This window comes from Papio anubis, chromosome 16 (assembly GCF_008728515.1).
Source record: "Papio anubis isolate 15944 chromosome 16, Panubis1.0, whole genome shotgun sequence".
Taxonomy (NCBI): Eukaryota; Metazoa; Chordata; class Mammalia; order Primates; family Cercopithecidae; genus Papio; species Papio anubis.
The window spans coordinates 84,249,926-84,267,842 of NC_044991.1; the positions used below are offsets into that span (position 1 = coordinate 84,249,926).

General features: G+C 47.4%; 1 long non-coding RNA gene across 1 annotated transcript; it reads right to left on the reverse strand.

Moving 5' to 3' along the window:
* Positions 1-6,386: 6,386 nt before the first annotated feature.
* Positions 6,387-12,108, reverse strand: LOC103887929. The gene is made up of 3 exons (XR_001892356.3): positions 11,043-12,108; positions 10,404-10,519; positions 6,387-10,162 (listed from the first exon to the last, which is right to left on the reverse strand). It is a non-coding gene; the product is annotated as an uncharacterized LOC103887929 (long non-coding RNA).
* Positions 12,109-17,917: the final 5,809 nt, after the last annotated feature.

The window sequence follows — 17,917 nt, forward strand, 5'->3', positions numbered from 1 at the left end:
CTTTAAGAAGCCTACAAAGCAGCCCCATGCAATGACTCTGCCTTACGTCTCATAAGCCAGCTCTACCTGCAGGGAGTCCAGAGATAAAGTCATTTAACTGAATGAAAGAAAGAAAGGAAGAAATGAAGGAGGGAGGGAGGAGAGATGTTGGATAGGTACCCAGCAGTCACACATGGTGCAAAGCGTAGCTACTTTGCCTCCAAACACCTAGGAGGAGACAGGAAATTCAGTCTGTTCAATGGTGGTAAAGGGCAGGCTCTCAGCCCCCAATGCCTATGGAGCCAGGTGTGACAGCAGGGAGTGGTGGGGACTGTGGCAACCTGGAGGGTCCATGCAGGAACCTCTGCTCATCACTCTGGCTGATTGTCTGAACCAGACCTACTGATCCCAGTTTCTTGTTTTTTTTTTTGAAAGAGCATCAAGCAATCTAGATTGTAGAGTTTGATCTCTCTGTTTTTAAATGCTGCCTTTGCAGCTATTAAAAAAAAAATTTAAACAATGTGGGTGACAAATAAAATCGACAGGATTTGACCCAGAGTGAGGGGTGGGGCTACAAGGTTTTACCCTCTGATTATAAACAGGAAAATAAAATAACTGCACCTCATGGGATTATCTGATGAAATGTGTGTATCACTTGTCAAGCGGGAGGAGGGATGATTCACCAAACACAGGCAAACCCACCGAGGTTGGAAGATGTTTGAGACTTTGGGTGGCTGTGGGGCGGCCAAGCGAGGGGTCCCTGGGCCCCCCACTCAGCCCTCCTTGTCTGCTATCAGCACCCACATCTCCCAATCTCCCTAGAGGTGCTGGGGCCAGGCCATGTGAAGAGGTGAAGTTGGGGGGTTGCACCAAATCATTTCATGAGTGCCTCGGGGGAGGGCGAAACCTGATCAAGTCCTGGCCTGCGCTCCACAGCCGGTGCCTTCTCCCACATCGGGGTGTATTCCTTTGAGGATGAGCCAGGTCTCAACCCTGGGGTCTGGGATCTCAGGGCCCACAGTCCACACAGAATCAAAGGTCAGCTGGCCTGACCTGGAAGAGGAAGTTCTAGGGAAAGGGGTTCAGGGTTCCGGCTCTCTGGCTCTCACAGTTGAGGCCAAAATGTCAGGCGCCACACTAGCATCTCAGCTTGCCATTTCATCACCATCTGAATGCCAGTCGCAAACACAACCCAGTCTGTTGTGAGCACAAAGAGTGTTCAGGATAACCCTGCTGTCTGCTGTGTGGACACAGCTTCCCAACAGCATCAAGGCAGCTCAACAAACAGGGCTAGGGAATGCGTCCCGCACAGAGGCCCACTGTCCGCACCGACGCCCGTCTTGCAGGGAGTGCATTCCAGTAGCTGACCTAACCTTCTGGGCATTGACAGAGCTCCCGAGAACCAATTGCAGGCTGTTCTCTACCCATCGTGACCAACCGTCCTGGTTTGCCTGGGACTGAGGGGATTGCTAGGCTGTAAGACTTTTTTTTGTTTTGTTTTGTTTTGTGTTGAGACAGAGTCTCGCTCTCTCCCCCACGCTGGAGTGCAGTGGCGCGATCTCGGCTCACTGCAACTTCCGCCTCCCAGGTTCAAGCAATTCTCCTGTCTCAGAACTGGGATGGGTTGGCCTTTCAACCCGCACCATTGCTTTCCACAGACAGCCTCATTTCCAGGGATGGGGAAAGGAAACCTGTAACTGCCTGCAAAGGGGTGAGAGAATGCTGGTGTCTTCTCAGGGAAGGCTGAACACCAACCACCCTTCTCAGGGAAGACTTAGAATGGGTCCAACCTACAGAAAACCACAAGCAGCCACGGGGCAAGAGTCTTACACCCAACCAAAAATAAAGAGTCAGTACCCTCATGGGAGAATCTCACTTTAGAGGTAATTTTTTTTTTAAGTTGCTTTTAAGATCGTTCTCACTTGGGCTGAATTTTCCTCTTATTCTTGGCACAAGGTGCAATGAAGTCTACGTAGCATAATCCCATGTGGGTTTAAAAACAAAACAGAACTGGAGATGGGTAGTCATGTGCTTGTGTATGCAGAGGGTGCAGGGCCACACACACCTGTAAACAGCAGGCCCTCTGCGGAGGGGGATTGGGGAACTGGGCGGCAGAGGATCATTATGTTAGGCTGTCCTGTCTTGCTTACCTTTGTTCACCAATTTTTGAGACCTGAAAGCTATAAAGCAGAACTGAACTTTCTTAAAACGTAACACGCTTCGTCCTGAATGTTCAGCAGGCCTGGGCGAGAATGGGTGCCGGACAGGTGGGATATATTGGTCAGTGAAGAAAGCAGGTTGCGGCATGGAATATAGAGGATAATTGCAAGTCAAAAAAATTGATCTACAGGTTGCAGATATTGGTACAGGTGTAGAAGAAAGTCTGGAAGGGTTCACACCAAGATCTGAAGTTTATACCTGGGGGAGGGAACATGAAGGCATAAACTTGTACTTCTAAATCCACCCTCTTCTGTTTGGGTTAACTTTCTTCATCTGGAGAACATGTACTTCTTTGTTTGTTTTTGTTTTTTTTCTTTTTAAACAGTATACCCTGATGTCCAACTAACAGCAGGTGGCCCTCCTTCAGCCCCACCTTAGGCCCAAACCTAAGGCCTAAAACCTAAGGTGTGGAAACTCCAATGTTCACAGATCTGTAGGAATGCCATGTTTCCTTCCAATGGGCCATCTCTCTGGTGCAAAATGGGACACATTTGACACACCTTTTCAAGAACAAATCCCTTGTGTAATTAATTAAGCCTATAATTATAGACCAATCTTTAAAAATGTAATTTGTAGTTTCCCCGTAATACTTATTTCACATCTGACTTCTGATGTGGGCTAAATTATATTGGAACCAATTTTTACTACGTGGAGATTCAGGATCAACCAGGCTTCATTTGATTGATTTAAATATATTGTGGTTTCCATGTTTATTACTCAATAGTAACTGGTATTTATGGAACCATGCTGCATACCAGACCCTGGACATGGGACTCTGCAGTTAATTTTTTTTTTTTTTTTTTTTTTGGCCTGGATTTGATATCCCAAAGCAGTTCATTTCATTTAAACCTCACAGCAACCTTCTGGGGGCACTTCCTGCTCTTACTCTTTTAAGGGAACAAAGACTCCTGAGGGGAAAGCGATGTGCCCAAAAAGCAAAACGCTGGAGCCCTGATCTGAATCTGGCGTCCATGTCAAGGTCACAGTGCTTGGAGAGACACATTTACTTTGTCCTGGTTTTTCTTAATTCCTTAGTCACTGTTTGCCTTCCTTCTTAGGGTCAACAGTGTTACAGGACAGGTTTCATTCGGCTTGTGGCGTTTTAAAAAATCTCTGGATTAGAGTAGGATCCCCTGCATAGGAGTCAAAGATGTGAGGATTTTTAAAAGAGAGACATGAGGTTTGACCTCTCCCAGCCACCTCTTTCCAAACAGCTCTTGGGTGACCAGGTGCACGGTCAATGAGCGGGTGTGATGGTCCGTCTGCTATTTTGTCTTATGGGAAGAAAGGATGACTCAAGTCCTCCACACTCTGGCGTTTCTGTAGTGTGGATTCTCTCCTGGCTGTTTAAAGTGTAGACACACCTTGGAGATACTGTGAGTTTGGCTCCAGACCACGGCTATCAAGTGAATATGGCACTAAAGTGAGTCATGAGAAATTTTTGGTTTCCCAGTGCATAAAAATTATATTCACACCAGGCTATAGTCTACTAAGTGTGTAATCGCATTATGTCTAAAAAGACAATGTACATACCTTAATTTAATTAATTTGTTTTAAAATTATTATTATTATTATTTTTTGAGACGGAGTCTCACTCTGTCACCCAGACTGGAGTGCAGTGGTGCAATCTCAGCTCACTGCAACCTCTGCTTCCTGGGTTCAAGCAATTCTCCTGCCTCAGCCTCCCAAGTAGCAGGTGCCCACCACTGCACCCAACCAGTTTTTTGTATTTTTAGTAGAGACAGGGTTTCACCATATTGGCTAGGCCAGTCTTGACCTCCTGAGCTCAAGTGATCCACCAGCCTTGGCCTCCCAAAGTGCTGGGATTATAGGCATGAGCCACCCTGCCGGGCCAATTTTAAACTATTTTACTGCTAAAAAACGCTAACAATGGTCTGAGCCTGCAGACAATCTTTTCGCTGGTGTAGAGTCTTGCCGCAATGTTAGTGGCTGCTGACTGATCAGGGTGGCGGTTGCTGAAGGTTGGGGTGGCTGTGGCAATTTCCTCAAGACAACGACAAAGTTGGCCACATTGATTGACCCTTCCTTTCACAAAATATTTGTCTGCATCATGCAGTGCTGTTGGATAGCATTTTATCCACATAGAACTTCTTTCAAAATTGGAGTCAATCTTCTCTAGCCCTGCTGCTGCATCATCAACTGAGTTGATCTACTATCCTCAATCTTATGTTGTCATTTCCACAGTGTTCAAAGCATCTTCACCAGGAGTAGATTCTATATCAAGAAACCACCTTTTTTGTTTGTTTGTTTGTTTGTTTTTAAGACAGAGTCTCGCTCTGTCACCCAGGCTGAAGTACAGTGTACAGTGGAGCAATTTCCACTCACTGCAATCCTCACCTCCCAAATTCAAGTGATTCTCCTGCCTCAGCCTCTGAGTAGCTGGGATTACAGGCGTGCACCACCACACCCAGCTAATTTTCGTATTTTTATTAGAGATGGGGTTTCACCATTTTGGCCAGGCTGGTCTTGAACTCCTGACCTCAAGTAATCCACCCACCTCAGCCTCCCGAAGTGCTGGGATTACAGGCATAAGCTATCTCACTTGGCCTCAAGAAAACACTTTTTTTTTTTTTTTGCTCATCTGTAAGAAGCAACTCCTCGTCTGTTCAAATTTGATCATGAGATTGCAGCAATTCGGTCACATCTTCAGGCTCCACTCCTAATTCCAGTTCTCTTGCTATTTTCACCATATCTGCAATTGCTTCCTCTGCTGAAATCTTGAACCCCTCAGAGTCACCCATGAGGACTGGGATCAGCTTCTTCCAAACTCTTGTTCATGTGGATATTTTGACCTCCCATCAATCATAAATGTTCTTAATGGCATCTGAAGTGGTGAATCGTTTCTAAAAGGTTTTCAATTCACTTTGCCAAGATCCATCCAAGGAATTACCATATTTGGCAGGTATAGCCTTATGAAATGTATTTCTTAAACAATATGACTTGAAAATCAAAATTACTCCTTGCTCCATGGGCTGCAGAATGGATGTTGTGTCAGCAGGCATGAAAACAACATTTATCTCCTTGTGCATCACCATCAGAATACTTGGGTGACCGGGTGCACCGTGAATGAGCGAATATGGTGAAAAAAACCTTTTCTCCCTGCAATTGGTCTCAACAGTGGGCTGAAACTATTCAGTAAAACAACCTGTAAACAGATGTGTGGTCATCCAGGTTTTGTTGTTCCATTGCCAGAGCACAGGCAGAACAGATTTAGCATAGTGCTTAAGTGCCATACAGTTTTCAAAATGGTAAATAAGCATTGTCTTCGGTATAAAATCAACAGCTGCATCAGCGCCTATAAAGAGAGTCAGCCTGTCCTTTGCAGCTTTGGACACAGGAATTGAGGTCTCCTTTCTAGCTATGAAAGTTCTAGATGGCAGCTTTCAGTAGAATGCTGTTCCATCTGTACTGAAAATCTGTTGTTTAGTGTAGCCACCTTCCCCAGTGAGCTCAGCTGGATCTTCTGGAGAACTTGCTGCTGCTTCTCCATCAGCACCTGCTCCTTTACCTTACACTTTTATGTTACAGAAACAGCTTCTTTCCTCAAACCTCATAAACCAAAAGTTGGAAATAGCTTCCAACTTTTCCTCTGCAGCTTCCTCACCTCTCTCAACCTTCGTAGAACTGAAGAGAGCTAAAGCCTTGCTCTGAATTAGCTCTCCTTTGGCGTAACAGAATGTTATGTCTGGTTGGCCTTCTACCCAGACTACTCAGACTTTCTCCATATCAGCAATAAGGCTGTTTCACTTTCTTTTCATACATGTGTTCACTGAGAAGTTCATTTCCTTCAAGAACTTTTCCTTTACCTTTACAACTTGGCTAACTGTTTAGCACAAGAGGCTTGGCTTTTGACCTGTCTCAGCTTTTGACATGCCTTCCTTACTAAGCTTAATCATTTCTAGCTCTTGATTTAAATTGAGAAAACTTTGGGAGGCTGAGGTGTGAGAATTGCTTGAGCCCAGGAGTTCAAAACCAGCCTGGGCAACCTAGTGAGACTTCATCTCTACTAAAAAAGATTTTTTTAAAAAATTAGCTGGGCATGGTGGTGCGTGCCTGTAGCCCCAGCTACTCAGGAGGCTGAGGCAGGAGGATCATTTGAGGCCGGGGGTTCCAGGCTGCAGTAAGCCATAATTGCACCACTGCACTCCAGCCTGGACAACAGAGAGAGACTCTGTTTCAAAAAATATATAAAGAAATAATAAAGTGAGAGACATGCAACTCTTCCTTTCACTTGAACACTTGGAGGCCAATGTAGGTTTCTTAATTGGCCCAATTTAACATTGTTGTGTCTCCGGGAATAGGGAGGCATGAGGAGAGGGAGGAGATGGGGGAATGGCCAGTGGAGCAGTTAGGGCACACGCTTTTATCAATTAAGTTCACTGTCTTATAAGGGGACAGTTCGTGGTGCCCCAAAACACTGCAATAGTAACATCAAAGATCACTGACCACAGATCATGATAACAAATATAATAATAATGAAATGATTTGATCTATTGTAAGAATTGCCAAAATGCAACACAGAGACACCAAGTGAACACCTGCTGTTGAAAACATGGCGCCATGGAACTTGCTGGATGCAGCGTTGCCACAACCCTTCAATTTGTAAAAAATGCAATAAAGCAAATTTTAATAAAGAAGGTATGCCTGTATAAACGTAATGCTGGAGACACAAACTCTTTTTCAGAGTATTAGAAAGGAACGATCTCAGGACAGAGGCAGTGGGGAAATGGGTGGGGTGCAAGTGAGCAAGGCTGTGAAGTCTTGAGATTTGCCTCTGCAGTTGCTGATGGAGAACGAGTTATTATTATTATTATTTGAGACAGAGTCTCACTCCGTCGCTCAGGCTGAAGCGTAGTGGCATGAAGTCAGTTCACTGCAACCTCCACCTCCCAGGTTCAAGCAACTTCACCCTGGAGACAGTTTTCTTATTAAATTGCTTGTAATCTCTTAGAAGGATTACTCATTTGATCAGCGGGAGGAACCACTCCCAAAATACCTTTTGAGTCATTTGGGGTTTCTATTGCCTTGCATAAACTTTGAATTATTCTTTTTGTTGAAAAGATTACTATTAGGGAACACGTTCACAAGCAGTCTCTACATGTCATCATATTTCAGCTGGGGACAGAGCTGCACGAGGGTTTGGAGGAGGAGGCTCAGGGAGAAGGCAGCACCTCAGCCTGTTCTCTCAATGCCCTGGCTGCTGCAACCCAGAGCCCACTGGGCCCAGGCACCTGGCTGCCACATTCCCAGGGTGGGTCTGCTCATGATGCAGGCAAGACAGGAAAACCAGGACAAGCTCCTGACCAGGCCGAGGTCAGGGACAGCTGCTCAGGTGCCACCAAGCATGAGGCAGGGCACCACCCAAGGCTTCCTGCCCAAACCTGGGACATGCCCTGTTGGTGCTTTGCTGAAACTGTCCTTCTCTAAGAAGGCAATGAAGACAGCTGTCCCAGGCCCCGAAACAAGCACTGACTCCCTTTCCCATGAGACCACCATTTTTGGATAGTGATTCTGTTTGGCTGGGGTTCTCAACCCATTAGAATTGGAATTAAAGAGCAGGGATGGGAAGTGACATTACAAACTCCAATGCCCAGGCCCCATCCCCGACTAATTGGGGAAATGCTGGGAGGGGAGCTCAGGACATTATGTTTTTAAAATTCGCCTGGTGAGGCTGACATGCAACCAGGGCTCAGAACCATGGATTTCAACCGAGAAGGCTTTAGCCTAAGAAGATGATGCAAATACAAAATGCCAAAGGGAGAGTCATCAGGTGAGTTTCACAGAAGTCTGATTCTCCTTCTAATAAAGTACATCCCTGGTGGCTGAGAGACAGTAGAGCAGCTCCAAATGTGGGACCCGCCAGGGGGATTCGGCATTCCTGCGGCCCCCTCTGCTGGCCATGACGCTCTCAGATTCTCTGCTGAAAGGGAACGGACATAGGAGCTATCCCACTAAACTCTTCAAAGGATGCTTCTCAGATGCCGGAGTCCACGGAGTAGGGCAACATACAAAGCAAGCACCCAAAACACTGGGGGTGAGAGTCTCAAAACCTTGTACTCTGTAATTACATCCAGCATCACCATCACTTCTCAAAAGAGAAGACACTTTCCCAGCAAAAATAGGAAAAGAAAAGCAGTTGCAGAATAGTTACGACTGAGCCCTGATGTCTGGGGGGTCACCGGGTGAAGTAAGAACTTTTAGTTAAGAAATTATTCTTTGGTCATGGTTGTAAAGTAATCTTGTAGTCGGGGCTGGCTTCACGGACATGTGTCCAGGGCCCCACACTCAGAAGCATCCTGCCCTGGGTTTAGTGCTGTCTTGAAATTCTTCATAATTTTTGGACAAGGAACTCTGCCTTTTCATTCTGTACTGGGCCCTGCAAATTCTGTGCCCAACCCTGATTTTCACTGGTGGATTTGTGTAAACGTGTGCCTTTCAGTTAGTCAATAAATATGTCTGGACACTTATCAGTGCCAGTTTCTGAGGACACAGCCATGTCCAGTATCGCTGAGGGCAGGACCCAGAGTGTGCCTCCTCAGAAAGCTTTGCTTCTGGAGGGGCCAAACTGAAAATGTTCACCAATGAGAAAGCCTATAAAAAAGATGACTGAAAAGATTGGGAATCTAACAACGATATCTGTGTGAAACAGGAGAGTTCCCTGAACCACCTTGCAGGGTGTGCAACAGGCGTATGGCTCATCTGTGCAGCTGCTGTATGTGTTCAAACCCCTTATAGGAGGGAGAGCATGCAGACGGGCAGGTGCAGGAGCTAGGGTGACCACCCCTGGGCTCCAGCCCCACAACAGCATCCAGGGGTGGGAGTCTATGACTCCCGAAGCCCAAGTAGGCATGTGTTACTGTGCGCTCTTTTAGCCTTGCCATTCGTGAAGGGCTTAAGCGTTAACCAGCACAATCTTGGTGCCCAGGTCCTTGTCCAGCATTCAGGAAGAACCAGGTCACACATGGACTTGAACGATGGTGAATGCAGGGATTTTACTGGGTGGTGGAGGTGGCTCTCAGCAGGATGGATGGGGACCTGGAAAGGGAATGGGGTGGGAAGATGATCTTTCCCTGGTTTGGCTGTCCCAGGGCCAATCTCTCTGACTGTCCCCAGCTGACGTTCAGACGCTCCTTCTCTTCTCTCCTCCTCTGCCACTCTGTTCTTCTGCTCATCTGCTCATGGAACCTGGGGCTTAGGGTTTATATGGATACAGGATAGGGGGCCACAGCAGGCCAAAAGGCAACATTTGGGCACGAAAACAGGAGTGCCTGTTCCCATTTAGGGCTGCAGGTTTCCAGGCTTGGGGGTGGGGCCTCTGCCAGGCAGCTGCCCTCTTTTACCCGGTAGTTCCCTATTTCCTGTCTGTGTCATATGGAGGCTATAAAATGGGTTAAGTGTGGCAGGTGGCAGCAGGTAGCAGAGGCCCAGGAAGCGTTTTTGAAGGAGATGATGTGGGAGCTGGGACTGGCAGGAAGAGGAAGCCATTATTTAAAGAACAAAGCAAAAGCAGCCGGGTGAAGGGGCATGTGGGAGGCTGGCAGCAGGTAGGCCATGGGGGAACGTGGGTTTTGTTTGAAAAGAACAGTAGAGAGGGGTCACTGAAACCATTTAATTGGGGAATCATAAGGTGAGGGAACATTTAGGACAGTAAAGAGCCAATGGCAACTGGCAGACCCAGGGGGCACGTGGCAGCTGTTCAGCCAGGGCGGAGGACAGTTGGCCGAGACCAGTGTTTCTCCACTGGGCGCTACTGAAATTTGAGCCAGGTAAGTCTTGATTGTGGGCCGTCCTGTGCAGTGTAGGATGTTGAGCCGCATCCCTGGCTTCTCCTCACCAAACACCAGTGGCTCCCCTCCCCCTGAGTTGTGACAGCCAGAACTCTCTGCAGACGTTTTCGAATGTTCCTTGGGCATCAAAATGGACCGTGGTTGAAAATCACTGGCTTAGGGTGATGGGGGTGGACAGGGAGAGAGTGAATAGAGTCAGGATGTGTCTTGGAAATAGGACTGAGAGAGCTAAAACTGACGGGTTGAATTGGGGGAAGGGTATTAAGGGGAAAATGACTCTGCTTCCAGCTTGAAACATGATGAACAGTAGGAAAACGTGATGAACAGCAACATCATCTGGGCTGAGATCTGCCGGGGGCATGAGGAGCCGTGTGGGTATCGGGGAGAGATCATTACCAAGATTTCCATTTCAGCCAAATCGATTTGCTTTCTTCTCATCAGACAAAAACTTCCCACCACACAGCTGCTGGGATGATCCAACTCTAGCAGACAGTGTTGACTGGCTATTAGGGCTGCCAGAAAGAATACAATATGCCCAGTTAAATTCAAATTCTAGGTAAACAGTGAATAATTTTTAGTATAAGTTATACCCCCCAAAACTGCATGGGACATATGCTAAAAATTGTTTATTTATCTGAATTCAAATTTAACTGGGCATCTACATTTTTGGGATTTTGTTTTAGTTTTGTGGGGGAAGGCGGGGATGGGGCTTTACTCTGTTGCCCAAGCTGGAGTACAGTGGCATGATCACATCTACTGCAGCCTTAACTGCCCTGACTCATGTGATTCTCCCACCTCAGCCTCCTGAGTAGCTGGGACCAATGGCACACACTGCCACGCCCAGCTAATTTAAAAAAATGATTTGTAGAGATGAGGTCTCCCTATGTTGCCCAGGCTGGCCTCAAACTCCTGGGCTTAAGGTATCCTCCCACCTTGGCTTCCGAAAGTGTTGGGATTACAGGCAAGAGTCACCAGGCCTGGCCCGCAGCATTTTTATTTACATATTTTTGCTATAGCTGAAGCCCTGTCACCTACCTGTCTTTATCCTATTTTGGTTCAGTTATCTGGAATCCATGGGCTTCGGGGGTGGTTCGGTTCAACAGTGAAACTTGATTGGTCCAAGCTGGTCATAGTAATTCCATTTCTTGCTAATGATTGGTTTAGGAAAAGAGGATGTGATACAATGTTAGCCAATAAGAGTTGACAGAACATCTGGAAGTTGGGAGCTTTGGGGAAGTTTCTTCTTACCACTCTTAAGCAGGCTCATGAAGAAGACACTGCTCTCCCTTCTTCTGTGTTGGTATGAAGATATTATGTGTGGAGCCTGGCAGCCACCTTGCAACCACGAGCAAAGCCTGAGGATGAGGACAATTTGGGGAGTATGGCAGGGCTGAAAGTTGTGGTCTTAGTAGCACCACTGAACCTCCAAATCTGCCAGTCCTTGAGCCACTGACTCCCTTTCGGGCTTCATGTTGACGAGGTAACAAATTCCTTATTATTGGAGCCATTGGAGCCATTCTGTGCCTTGCTGTCAGGCACATCCTGACTGCTGCCTCAGCCAGCCACTGTGCCGCAGGAGCCATGAGGCTAGGTTTTGCCAAGGGAGATACAGAACACAAGTAGGGAAGAGGCTGCAAGATGATGAGTGAATAGCTGGATTAGAGCTTCCTGGCATCTCAGCCTCACACTCTGACAACATCAAAGAAACATCTTTCTTGCCACTTCTCCTCTTCTTGTTTCATTCCCATTGAGAGAAAATTCTCCATGATGTCCCCCATTTCTGTACATCTTGTGAGCAGAGGCACTGACAGCTTTTCTTCTATGCTATCTTTACAAGGAAACAACTTAGTAGACAGAGAAGCGTCTCCCTCTGGGGCAGCAGCCAGATTTGTTTGCTGTAGTTTACAAAGTTGATGTCTCCCTCCAGGGCAAAGGCTGATCATGTTTGCTTGTCCATCATCAATGATTTGGATTTTCTAAGCTCAGGATTCCTCAGCTGTGGAATCGCCACATCCAGCTGAGGATAGCCCTCAGCCTCAGCGGCTCTCAGACCCCTCAGGGACCCTGGCCCCCACCATGCCCCAGATGGCCCCTGGGCTGTTGGGTGACCATGGAGGGCCACCCCTTTGTATCAGGGATTTGGATATAATTAAAGTCTTAGTTAGAAAATCTTATCTGTCACTGAGCAGCCCAGAAGGGTAGCCCTGCTCAGAACTGGCAAAACTATTTAGGTGGTTCTCGGCGTCAAGCAGCCCTTCTGCAGAAGAGCTGAGACTGAGGCCATTTCAAATGCTTGTGGTTTCCCTTGGGCTTTGTTATGTACCAGAGTCCAGAATCCTGGTAATTACAGAAAGAGCTCAGGTCGGGAATGAAGAGAAGGCATCAGAAAGTTATCTGTCTCAACAGAAGGAAGAGGAGAGGGAGAAAAAGAAGAAGAAGAAGAGAGAAGAGAGAGATAGAGAGGATAAAGACTATCTGAACAAGGATGAGATCCTCAGGAAAATCAAAACAGTCTAATGGGGAAAAGGGAGGATAAAGGCTAAGCAACTATGGTCGGCAAACAAATATGTTTTTAATATTGAAACATAATGAAAGATCGATTAAAGTCAAGAACAAATATTTTTGTCTATCAACTGTGATGCTCTGTGGATGAGTCACAGTAGAGGTTTTTAAACAGCTTTCTGTTGCTCTGCCTGCATCTGCTAATTTTCCTACAATGGACGTATTCTTAGTTCCAGACAGCCACAAAGGAATAAAAGACAGAAAACTAAGCAAACACGCAGATCCTCCAAAGTCCTTTCTCCTTAAGTTCTGTCTGCACAACAAAGACCAGTGAAGAAATGAAAAGCTGCAGTCAGTTTTCTGACTTTGCTGGCTGGGAGAAGTGATTTGGACGCATCTTTTCCAGGTATTTGGGAACAAGGCTCTGTCCCTGGGTGAGGAAACCTCAATTTCAGGTTGCTAACTAATCACAAGTGCACCTTCCGTGACAATCTCCTTAGGGCTGCACTTTCAGGGCGGGAATAACATCGGGGCTGCTGACCACACGGGTGGTACCCTTGGCAGAACCTCCTGGAGGCCCTGCTGGGTTTCCTGGGGTCCTAGGGATGAAGACATCCTCTTTGTTTCCATTTAGGATGGTTCTGATTACAGATGAGGCCAAACTAGAATAAATTACAACCAGACCTCCTCCAGCCAGTGGCTCAGGGCTCTGTTGATTACAGTATCATTAGCGGGAAGGCAGAGTTAACAGGGAAGACACAAGCTGATGTGGCTTGGATGTCATCCCCTCTAAATCTCATGTTGAATTGTGATCGCCAGTGTTGAAGTAGGGTCCAGTGGGAGGTGTTTTGGGTCCTGGGGGCGGATCCTTCCTGGCAGGTGCTGCCCTTATGATAGTGAGTGAGTTCTCGCAAGATCTGGCTGTTTAAAAGTGTGTGACACCTCCCGCCACCTCTCCCTTGCTCCTGCTCTGACCTGTGATATGCAGGCTGTCCCTTCACCTTCTGCCAGGACTGTAAGCAGCTCAAGGCCTCCCCAGAGGCCACGCAGATGCTGGCATCACACTTCCTGTACAGCCTACAGAACCATGAGCCAGTTAATCTTCTTTTCTTTGTAAATTACCCAGCTACAGGGATTCCTTTATAGCAACACAAGAATGGTCTCACAATGGCCTTGGGCTTCAGTAAGGGCTCCAAAGACAGGCAGATGTGAATTCCACTCCAGGAACAAACTCCTCTTGGCTGGGGGACCTGGGACAAGTGACTTCACCTCTGAGCCTCAGTTTCCACCTCTGGAAGAGGGGGATGGTAGGTGTATTAGTGGGAGTTCTCCAGAGAAACAGAACAATAGAATACATATATATATGAAGAGGAATTGGCTCACATAGATACGGGGGCTGAGAAGTCCCACTATCTGCCATCTGTAAGCTGGAGACCCAGGAGGGTCTGGGATAATTCAGCCCAAGTCTGAAGGCCTGAGAACCTGGGGAGCTGATGTTGCAAATCCTAGTCCAAGGGCGAGAGAGGATGAGTTGAGATGTCCCAGCTCCAGCTGGTAGACAGGAAGCAAAAGAGTGAAGCCCTCTTCTCTCTGCCTTTTGTTCTATACAAGCCTTTAAACAATTTGGACAAGGCCCACCCACATTGGGGAGGGCCATCTGCTTTACTAAGTGAATCAATTCAAATGTTAATCCCATTTGGAAACCCTCTTACAAACACACCAAGAATAATGTTTAATCTGGGCATTAATTGTGGCCCAATCAAGTTGACACATAAAATTACTGTGATGGAAGGAAGCCTCCCTCATTGGCAGGATGAGGGGGGGAAGAGGTGGGCGTGGCACACAAGTTCTTGGCCAGTGGCAGCCTTTCTCATGTGTCAGAGTAAAGATGGGGCATTTACCAACATCCCCTCCCTTGTCGCCCAGTTCAGCCATTGCTTTGTCTCCTGCCCTCTGGGGAGACTCGCCCTGTATCAAACCCTTTGGGTTCTTGGACCTCCTTGCTGGGATGCCAGCAGGTCAGGAAAGCCTGGATGTGATGGAAGGACAGACGAAGGCTTTAAAGGACTAAGACAATCTACAAAATAAAGAGCTGGGAGAGAAAAGAGTGGGCAGAAAAGGTAAAATTTTCCTGCAGGACTCGGGGAGGGACATGGCACTGGGGATGAGGAAATAAGACACTGAGGGAACATAAAGGTCAGACAATGGGAGAATAAGGAAAAGGGGATCTGAAAAGAGTGGCAGGAAGTCAAGCACTGGGGAGCTTTGGGTGATCCAGGATTCTTTGGTTGCAAACAACAGCAATCAGTCCTGGCTGACTTTAGAAAAAGGGAATTCACTGGAAGCTTCACAGAACTGAGTGCAGGCTGGAGATGTGGGACTGAGAATGAGTAGGAGCAAGGCAGGCTGCAGGCTGTGAGGCAGGTAGCAGAAACAGTCTGATCAAGGTGCTGCTTCTGTGATGGAATGAAACACCAACCATGTCAGCCTCTTTGTCCCTTTGCTTGAGACTCAGGTTCCAAAGTAGGCCATCTGACTGACTTGGTGTAGTTCATGTGCCTATTTCTGTCTGTTATGTATGGAGGGAAGGCGTGCTCTGAGCCCAGTGCCCTATTTATAAATGGAAAAGAGCAAGCCCTTGAATCAAAATTGTCATGGTTATGAAGGGGAAATGGGGCCAGGCAACCAAACATGACCAATTTCCATTATGTTCTTTATGTTATTTTGATGGTAGCAAATGGAGGTGCTTTCAAACATTGTTTTGTCTGCAGAACTGTGTACCTTGCACATATCACCTCTCTAAGGTATAGGTCATCAGTCCTCATGGGTCATGGCTTCCTTAAGGTTACTTTATTATTAGAAATACATAAACTGGAGAGTCTTGTGATAATTAGGTAAATCAAATGTCGTAGGAATGCAGAAGAGGCAATTTGAGGAAGTAGTGGAAGGCTTCACTGAGGAGGTGACTTTTGGGCACGGTCTTATAGAAGTTTACAGGGCACAACAGCTGATAGGTAGTAGGCGGTAATAAATGCATCTCAATAAATCAACCTTAAGCATGTAGGACTGAAGCCAATTCCGTTCTTCCTAGGAATCTGGGACAAGATTGTCTTGTAACTTGTAGCTTCACCTAACTCAAATACTTCTGTTTAAAACTGCAGGCTTTTGTGGACAATTTCACTTCTTTTAAAAAATAACTTTCGTCAAGACCAATGGCACTATTTGACATTAAGTCAAATCATGCAGAGAAAAACTGGGGCAAAAGCCTCATTTTGTAATTTGTCAAAATGGGTTCTGAAAAGCTGTGCTTGCTCCCAAGGGTTTCCTGCAGGCTAAAAGGAAACTTCCTTGAGACAGAAGAAGGAATTCACCATTCAGCCCCAGATGAATGGTCTCAGCCACAGGACAGGCACAAGGACAGGAATCTGCTCACAGGTCCCTGCACAGCCGCTCTCGGACCAGCTGCAGTACTCAGGCCAAGACACTCAGCTGTGACTGCAAATGCTCCTTGTCTGACCTAAGGACGGTAGCTGCCTTGTTTGCGTTTCTTACTCCAACAAAATTACCTCAAAGAAAAGAAAATGAAGCACCGTGGAAAATGAGGGGAGGGTGCAAAAGCAGCGCCGCAGAGCCTTAGAATCCTCCCACCTGCCCTCCACCTGCATCTCCACCAGCCCATTCTCACGCTTCCCCACATCGCAGGAGAGGAACCGCCCGGTTTCCGGGAGGACAGGATCACTTGGTTTAGCTGGAGTGGTCCCACTCTTTCTAAGTACCTGGTCTTTGCAGCAGCTGCTGTGGCAGGGAAGGACGCAGTCCCAGAACTAGACCCTTCTCTTCTCCTTTTGCCCAGGCCCCACCGGCTTCCACACTGAACAACATGGGGCCTGTGGATCCATCCTCATTACCTCCCTAAGCTACTGACCCCCTCCCCTTCCCCTCCTGGCATTGATGGGCAGTCCCCAGGGAAGCCGGTGACCCCAGTCCAGGGCTTCAGACCAGGGTCAAGGGGCAGAATGTCTAGGCCAGGCCAGGGGTCCCTGCAGACTGGTCTTCGGGAAGTGCACCCCCAGATGCAATCAGTTCACAGAGGAAAACCACATTTTGTTTAGTCTTTTCCTGGTCCAGAAGGCCTAGTATTTAATAAACCCTGGAGCCAGCCCTGAGGGGGACTGGCTTTTATGGGCTCCAGGCAGCTCTCTCAGCCTCTCCCCAGGTGGGGGGGCTTAGCCTGTTGGCAGCTGACTTGAGTTTTCTTCCCAGTCCCACCTCGCCCAATGCCCCCACCTTTTCCGTGAGATGAAGAGAAACTCGGCCTCCAAGGGTCGCTCTTCTCCCCAGGAATGCGTGGCCCAGCTTCTCCAGTTTAAAGGACTTTCCCCTGCTCCAGGGCTGACCCCAAACAGATGGGAACCTCTAGAGCTTGGTTGGCCAATGCTATGTTCAGCCCCGTCACAGCTGAGATCTTGTTACCCAGGTGAGTGCTTTACTGCTGGAGGAGTAGCAATCAAGAGAACAGTTCTCTTTAACATGGACATGAGAGATTTTAGGGACCAGTCCCCAGGGCTCGAATCATAGCAGGTCCCACCCAAGAACTTGGCTCATCCGCAAACCAAGCTCCTGCCAAGCCCTGGCTTATGGAGATGGAGCAGTCATCCCTGGGGCATCATGGCAGGCGGCCACTGATGCTCTCTCAAGTCCCAGGGTTCCATGTTATGGAGAGAATCAGCTGCAAAAGGCAATTGTCTCTGAGTCACCCCTGCCCTTCCAAAAAGCAAGCTTTCAAGAGTTGAAGGTGTGAAGCGTAATGCAGGGAATTTCTGACAGTGCAGAGGGTATTTGACAGGCAGGGATGTTCCAGCGACGACCAGACACGCAGATTGAATGGACCACTGATTGAATTCTTGGTTAGCTGCCTACATAGCCCATACTGGGTCCTCACCAGACGTGCCCTAACAACAAACACTGTGTTTCATTAAGATATGACACACTTAGGAAAATCCTTCTAAAAATGCAAAGAGGAAAATAAAAACTACTCCATGTGCTATACTGAGACCCAGCGCTGTGGCAAGTTCTCCTGACCTGTCTGCAGGGATCGTTACAAGCTAATACTGGCTGCCCAGTGGGACCTGATGAGACATAGGAGCGGTCACGTGACCTCCATTATCACTGTCACCACTGTGCTTGCTGTTCACACAAACATCGGAGATGTAAGCGACACTTTACGATAATTGCTGAGCCTTCTATCATGCGGCTCAGAAGTCACCGCCCAGATGATGTTGGGGGGTATTAAAATAAATGAAAGAACAATCAAACAAGTAAATAAATAAATACACAGAGGAAAGAGGGGAGAGAGGGAGGGAAGAAACTGGTTGGGGCATTCACAGAACATGAGTGGCTGGAAGGTG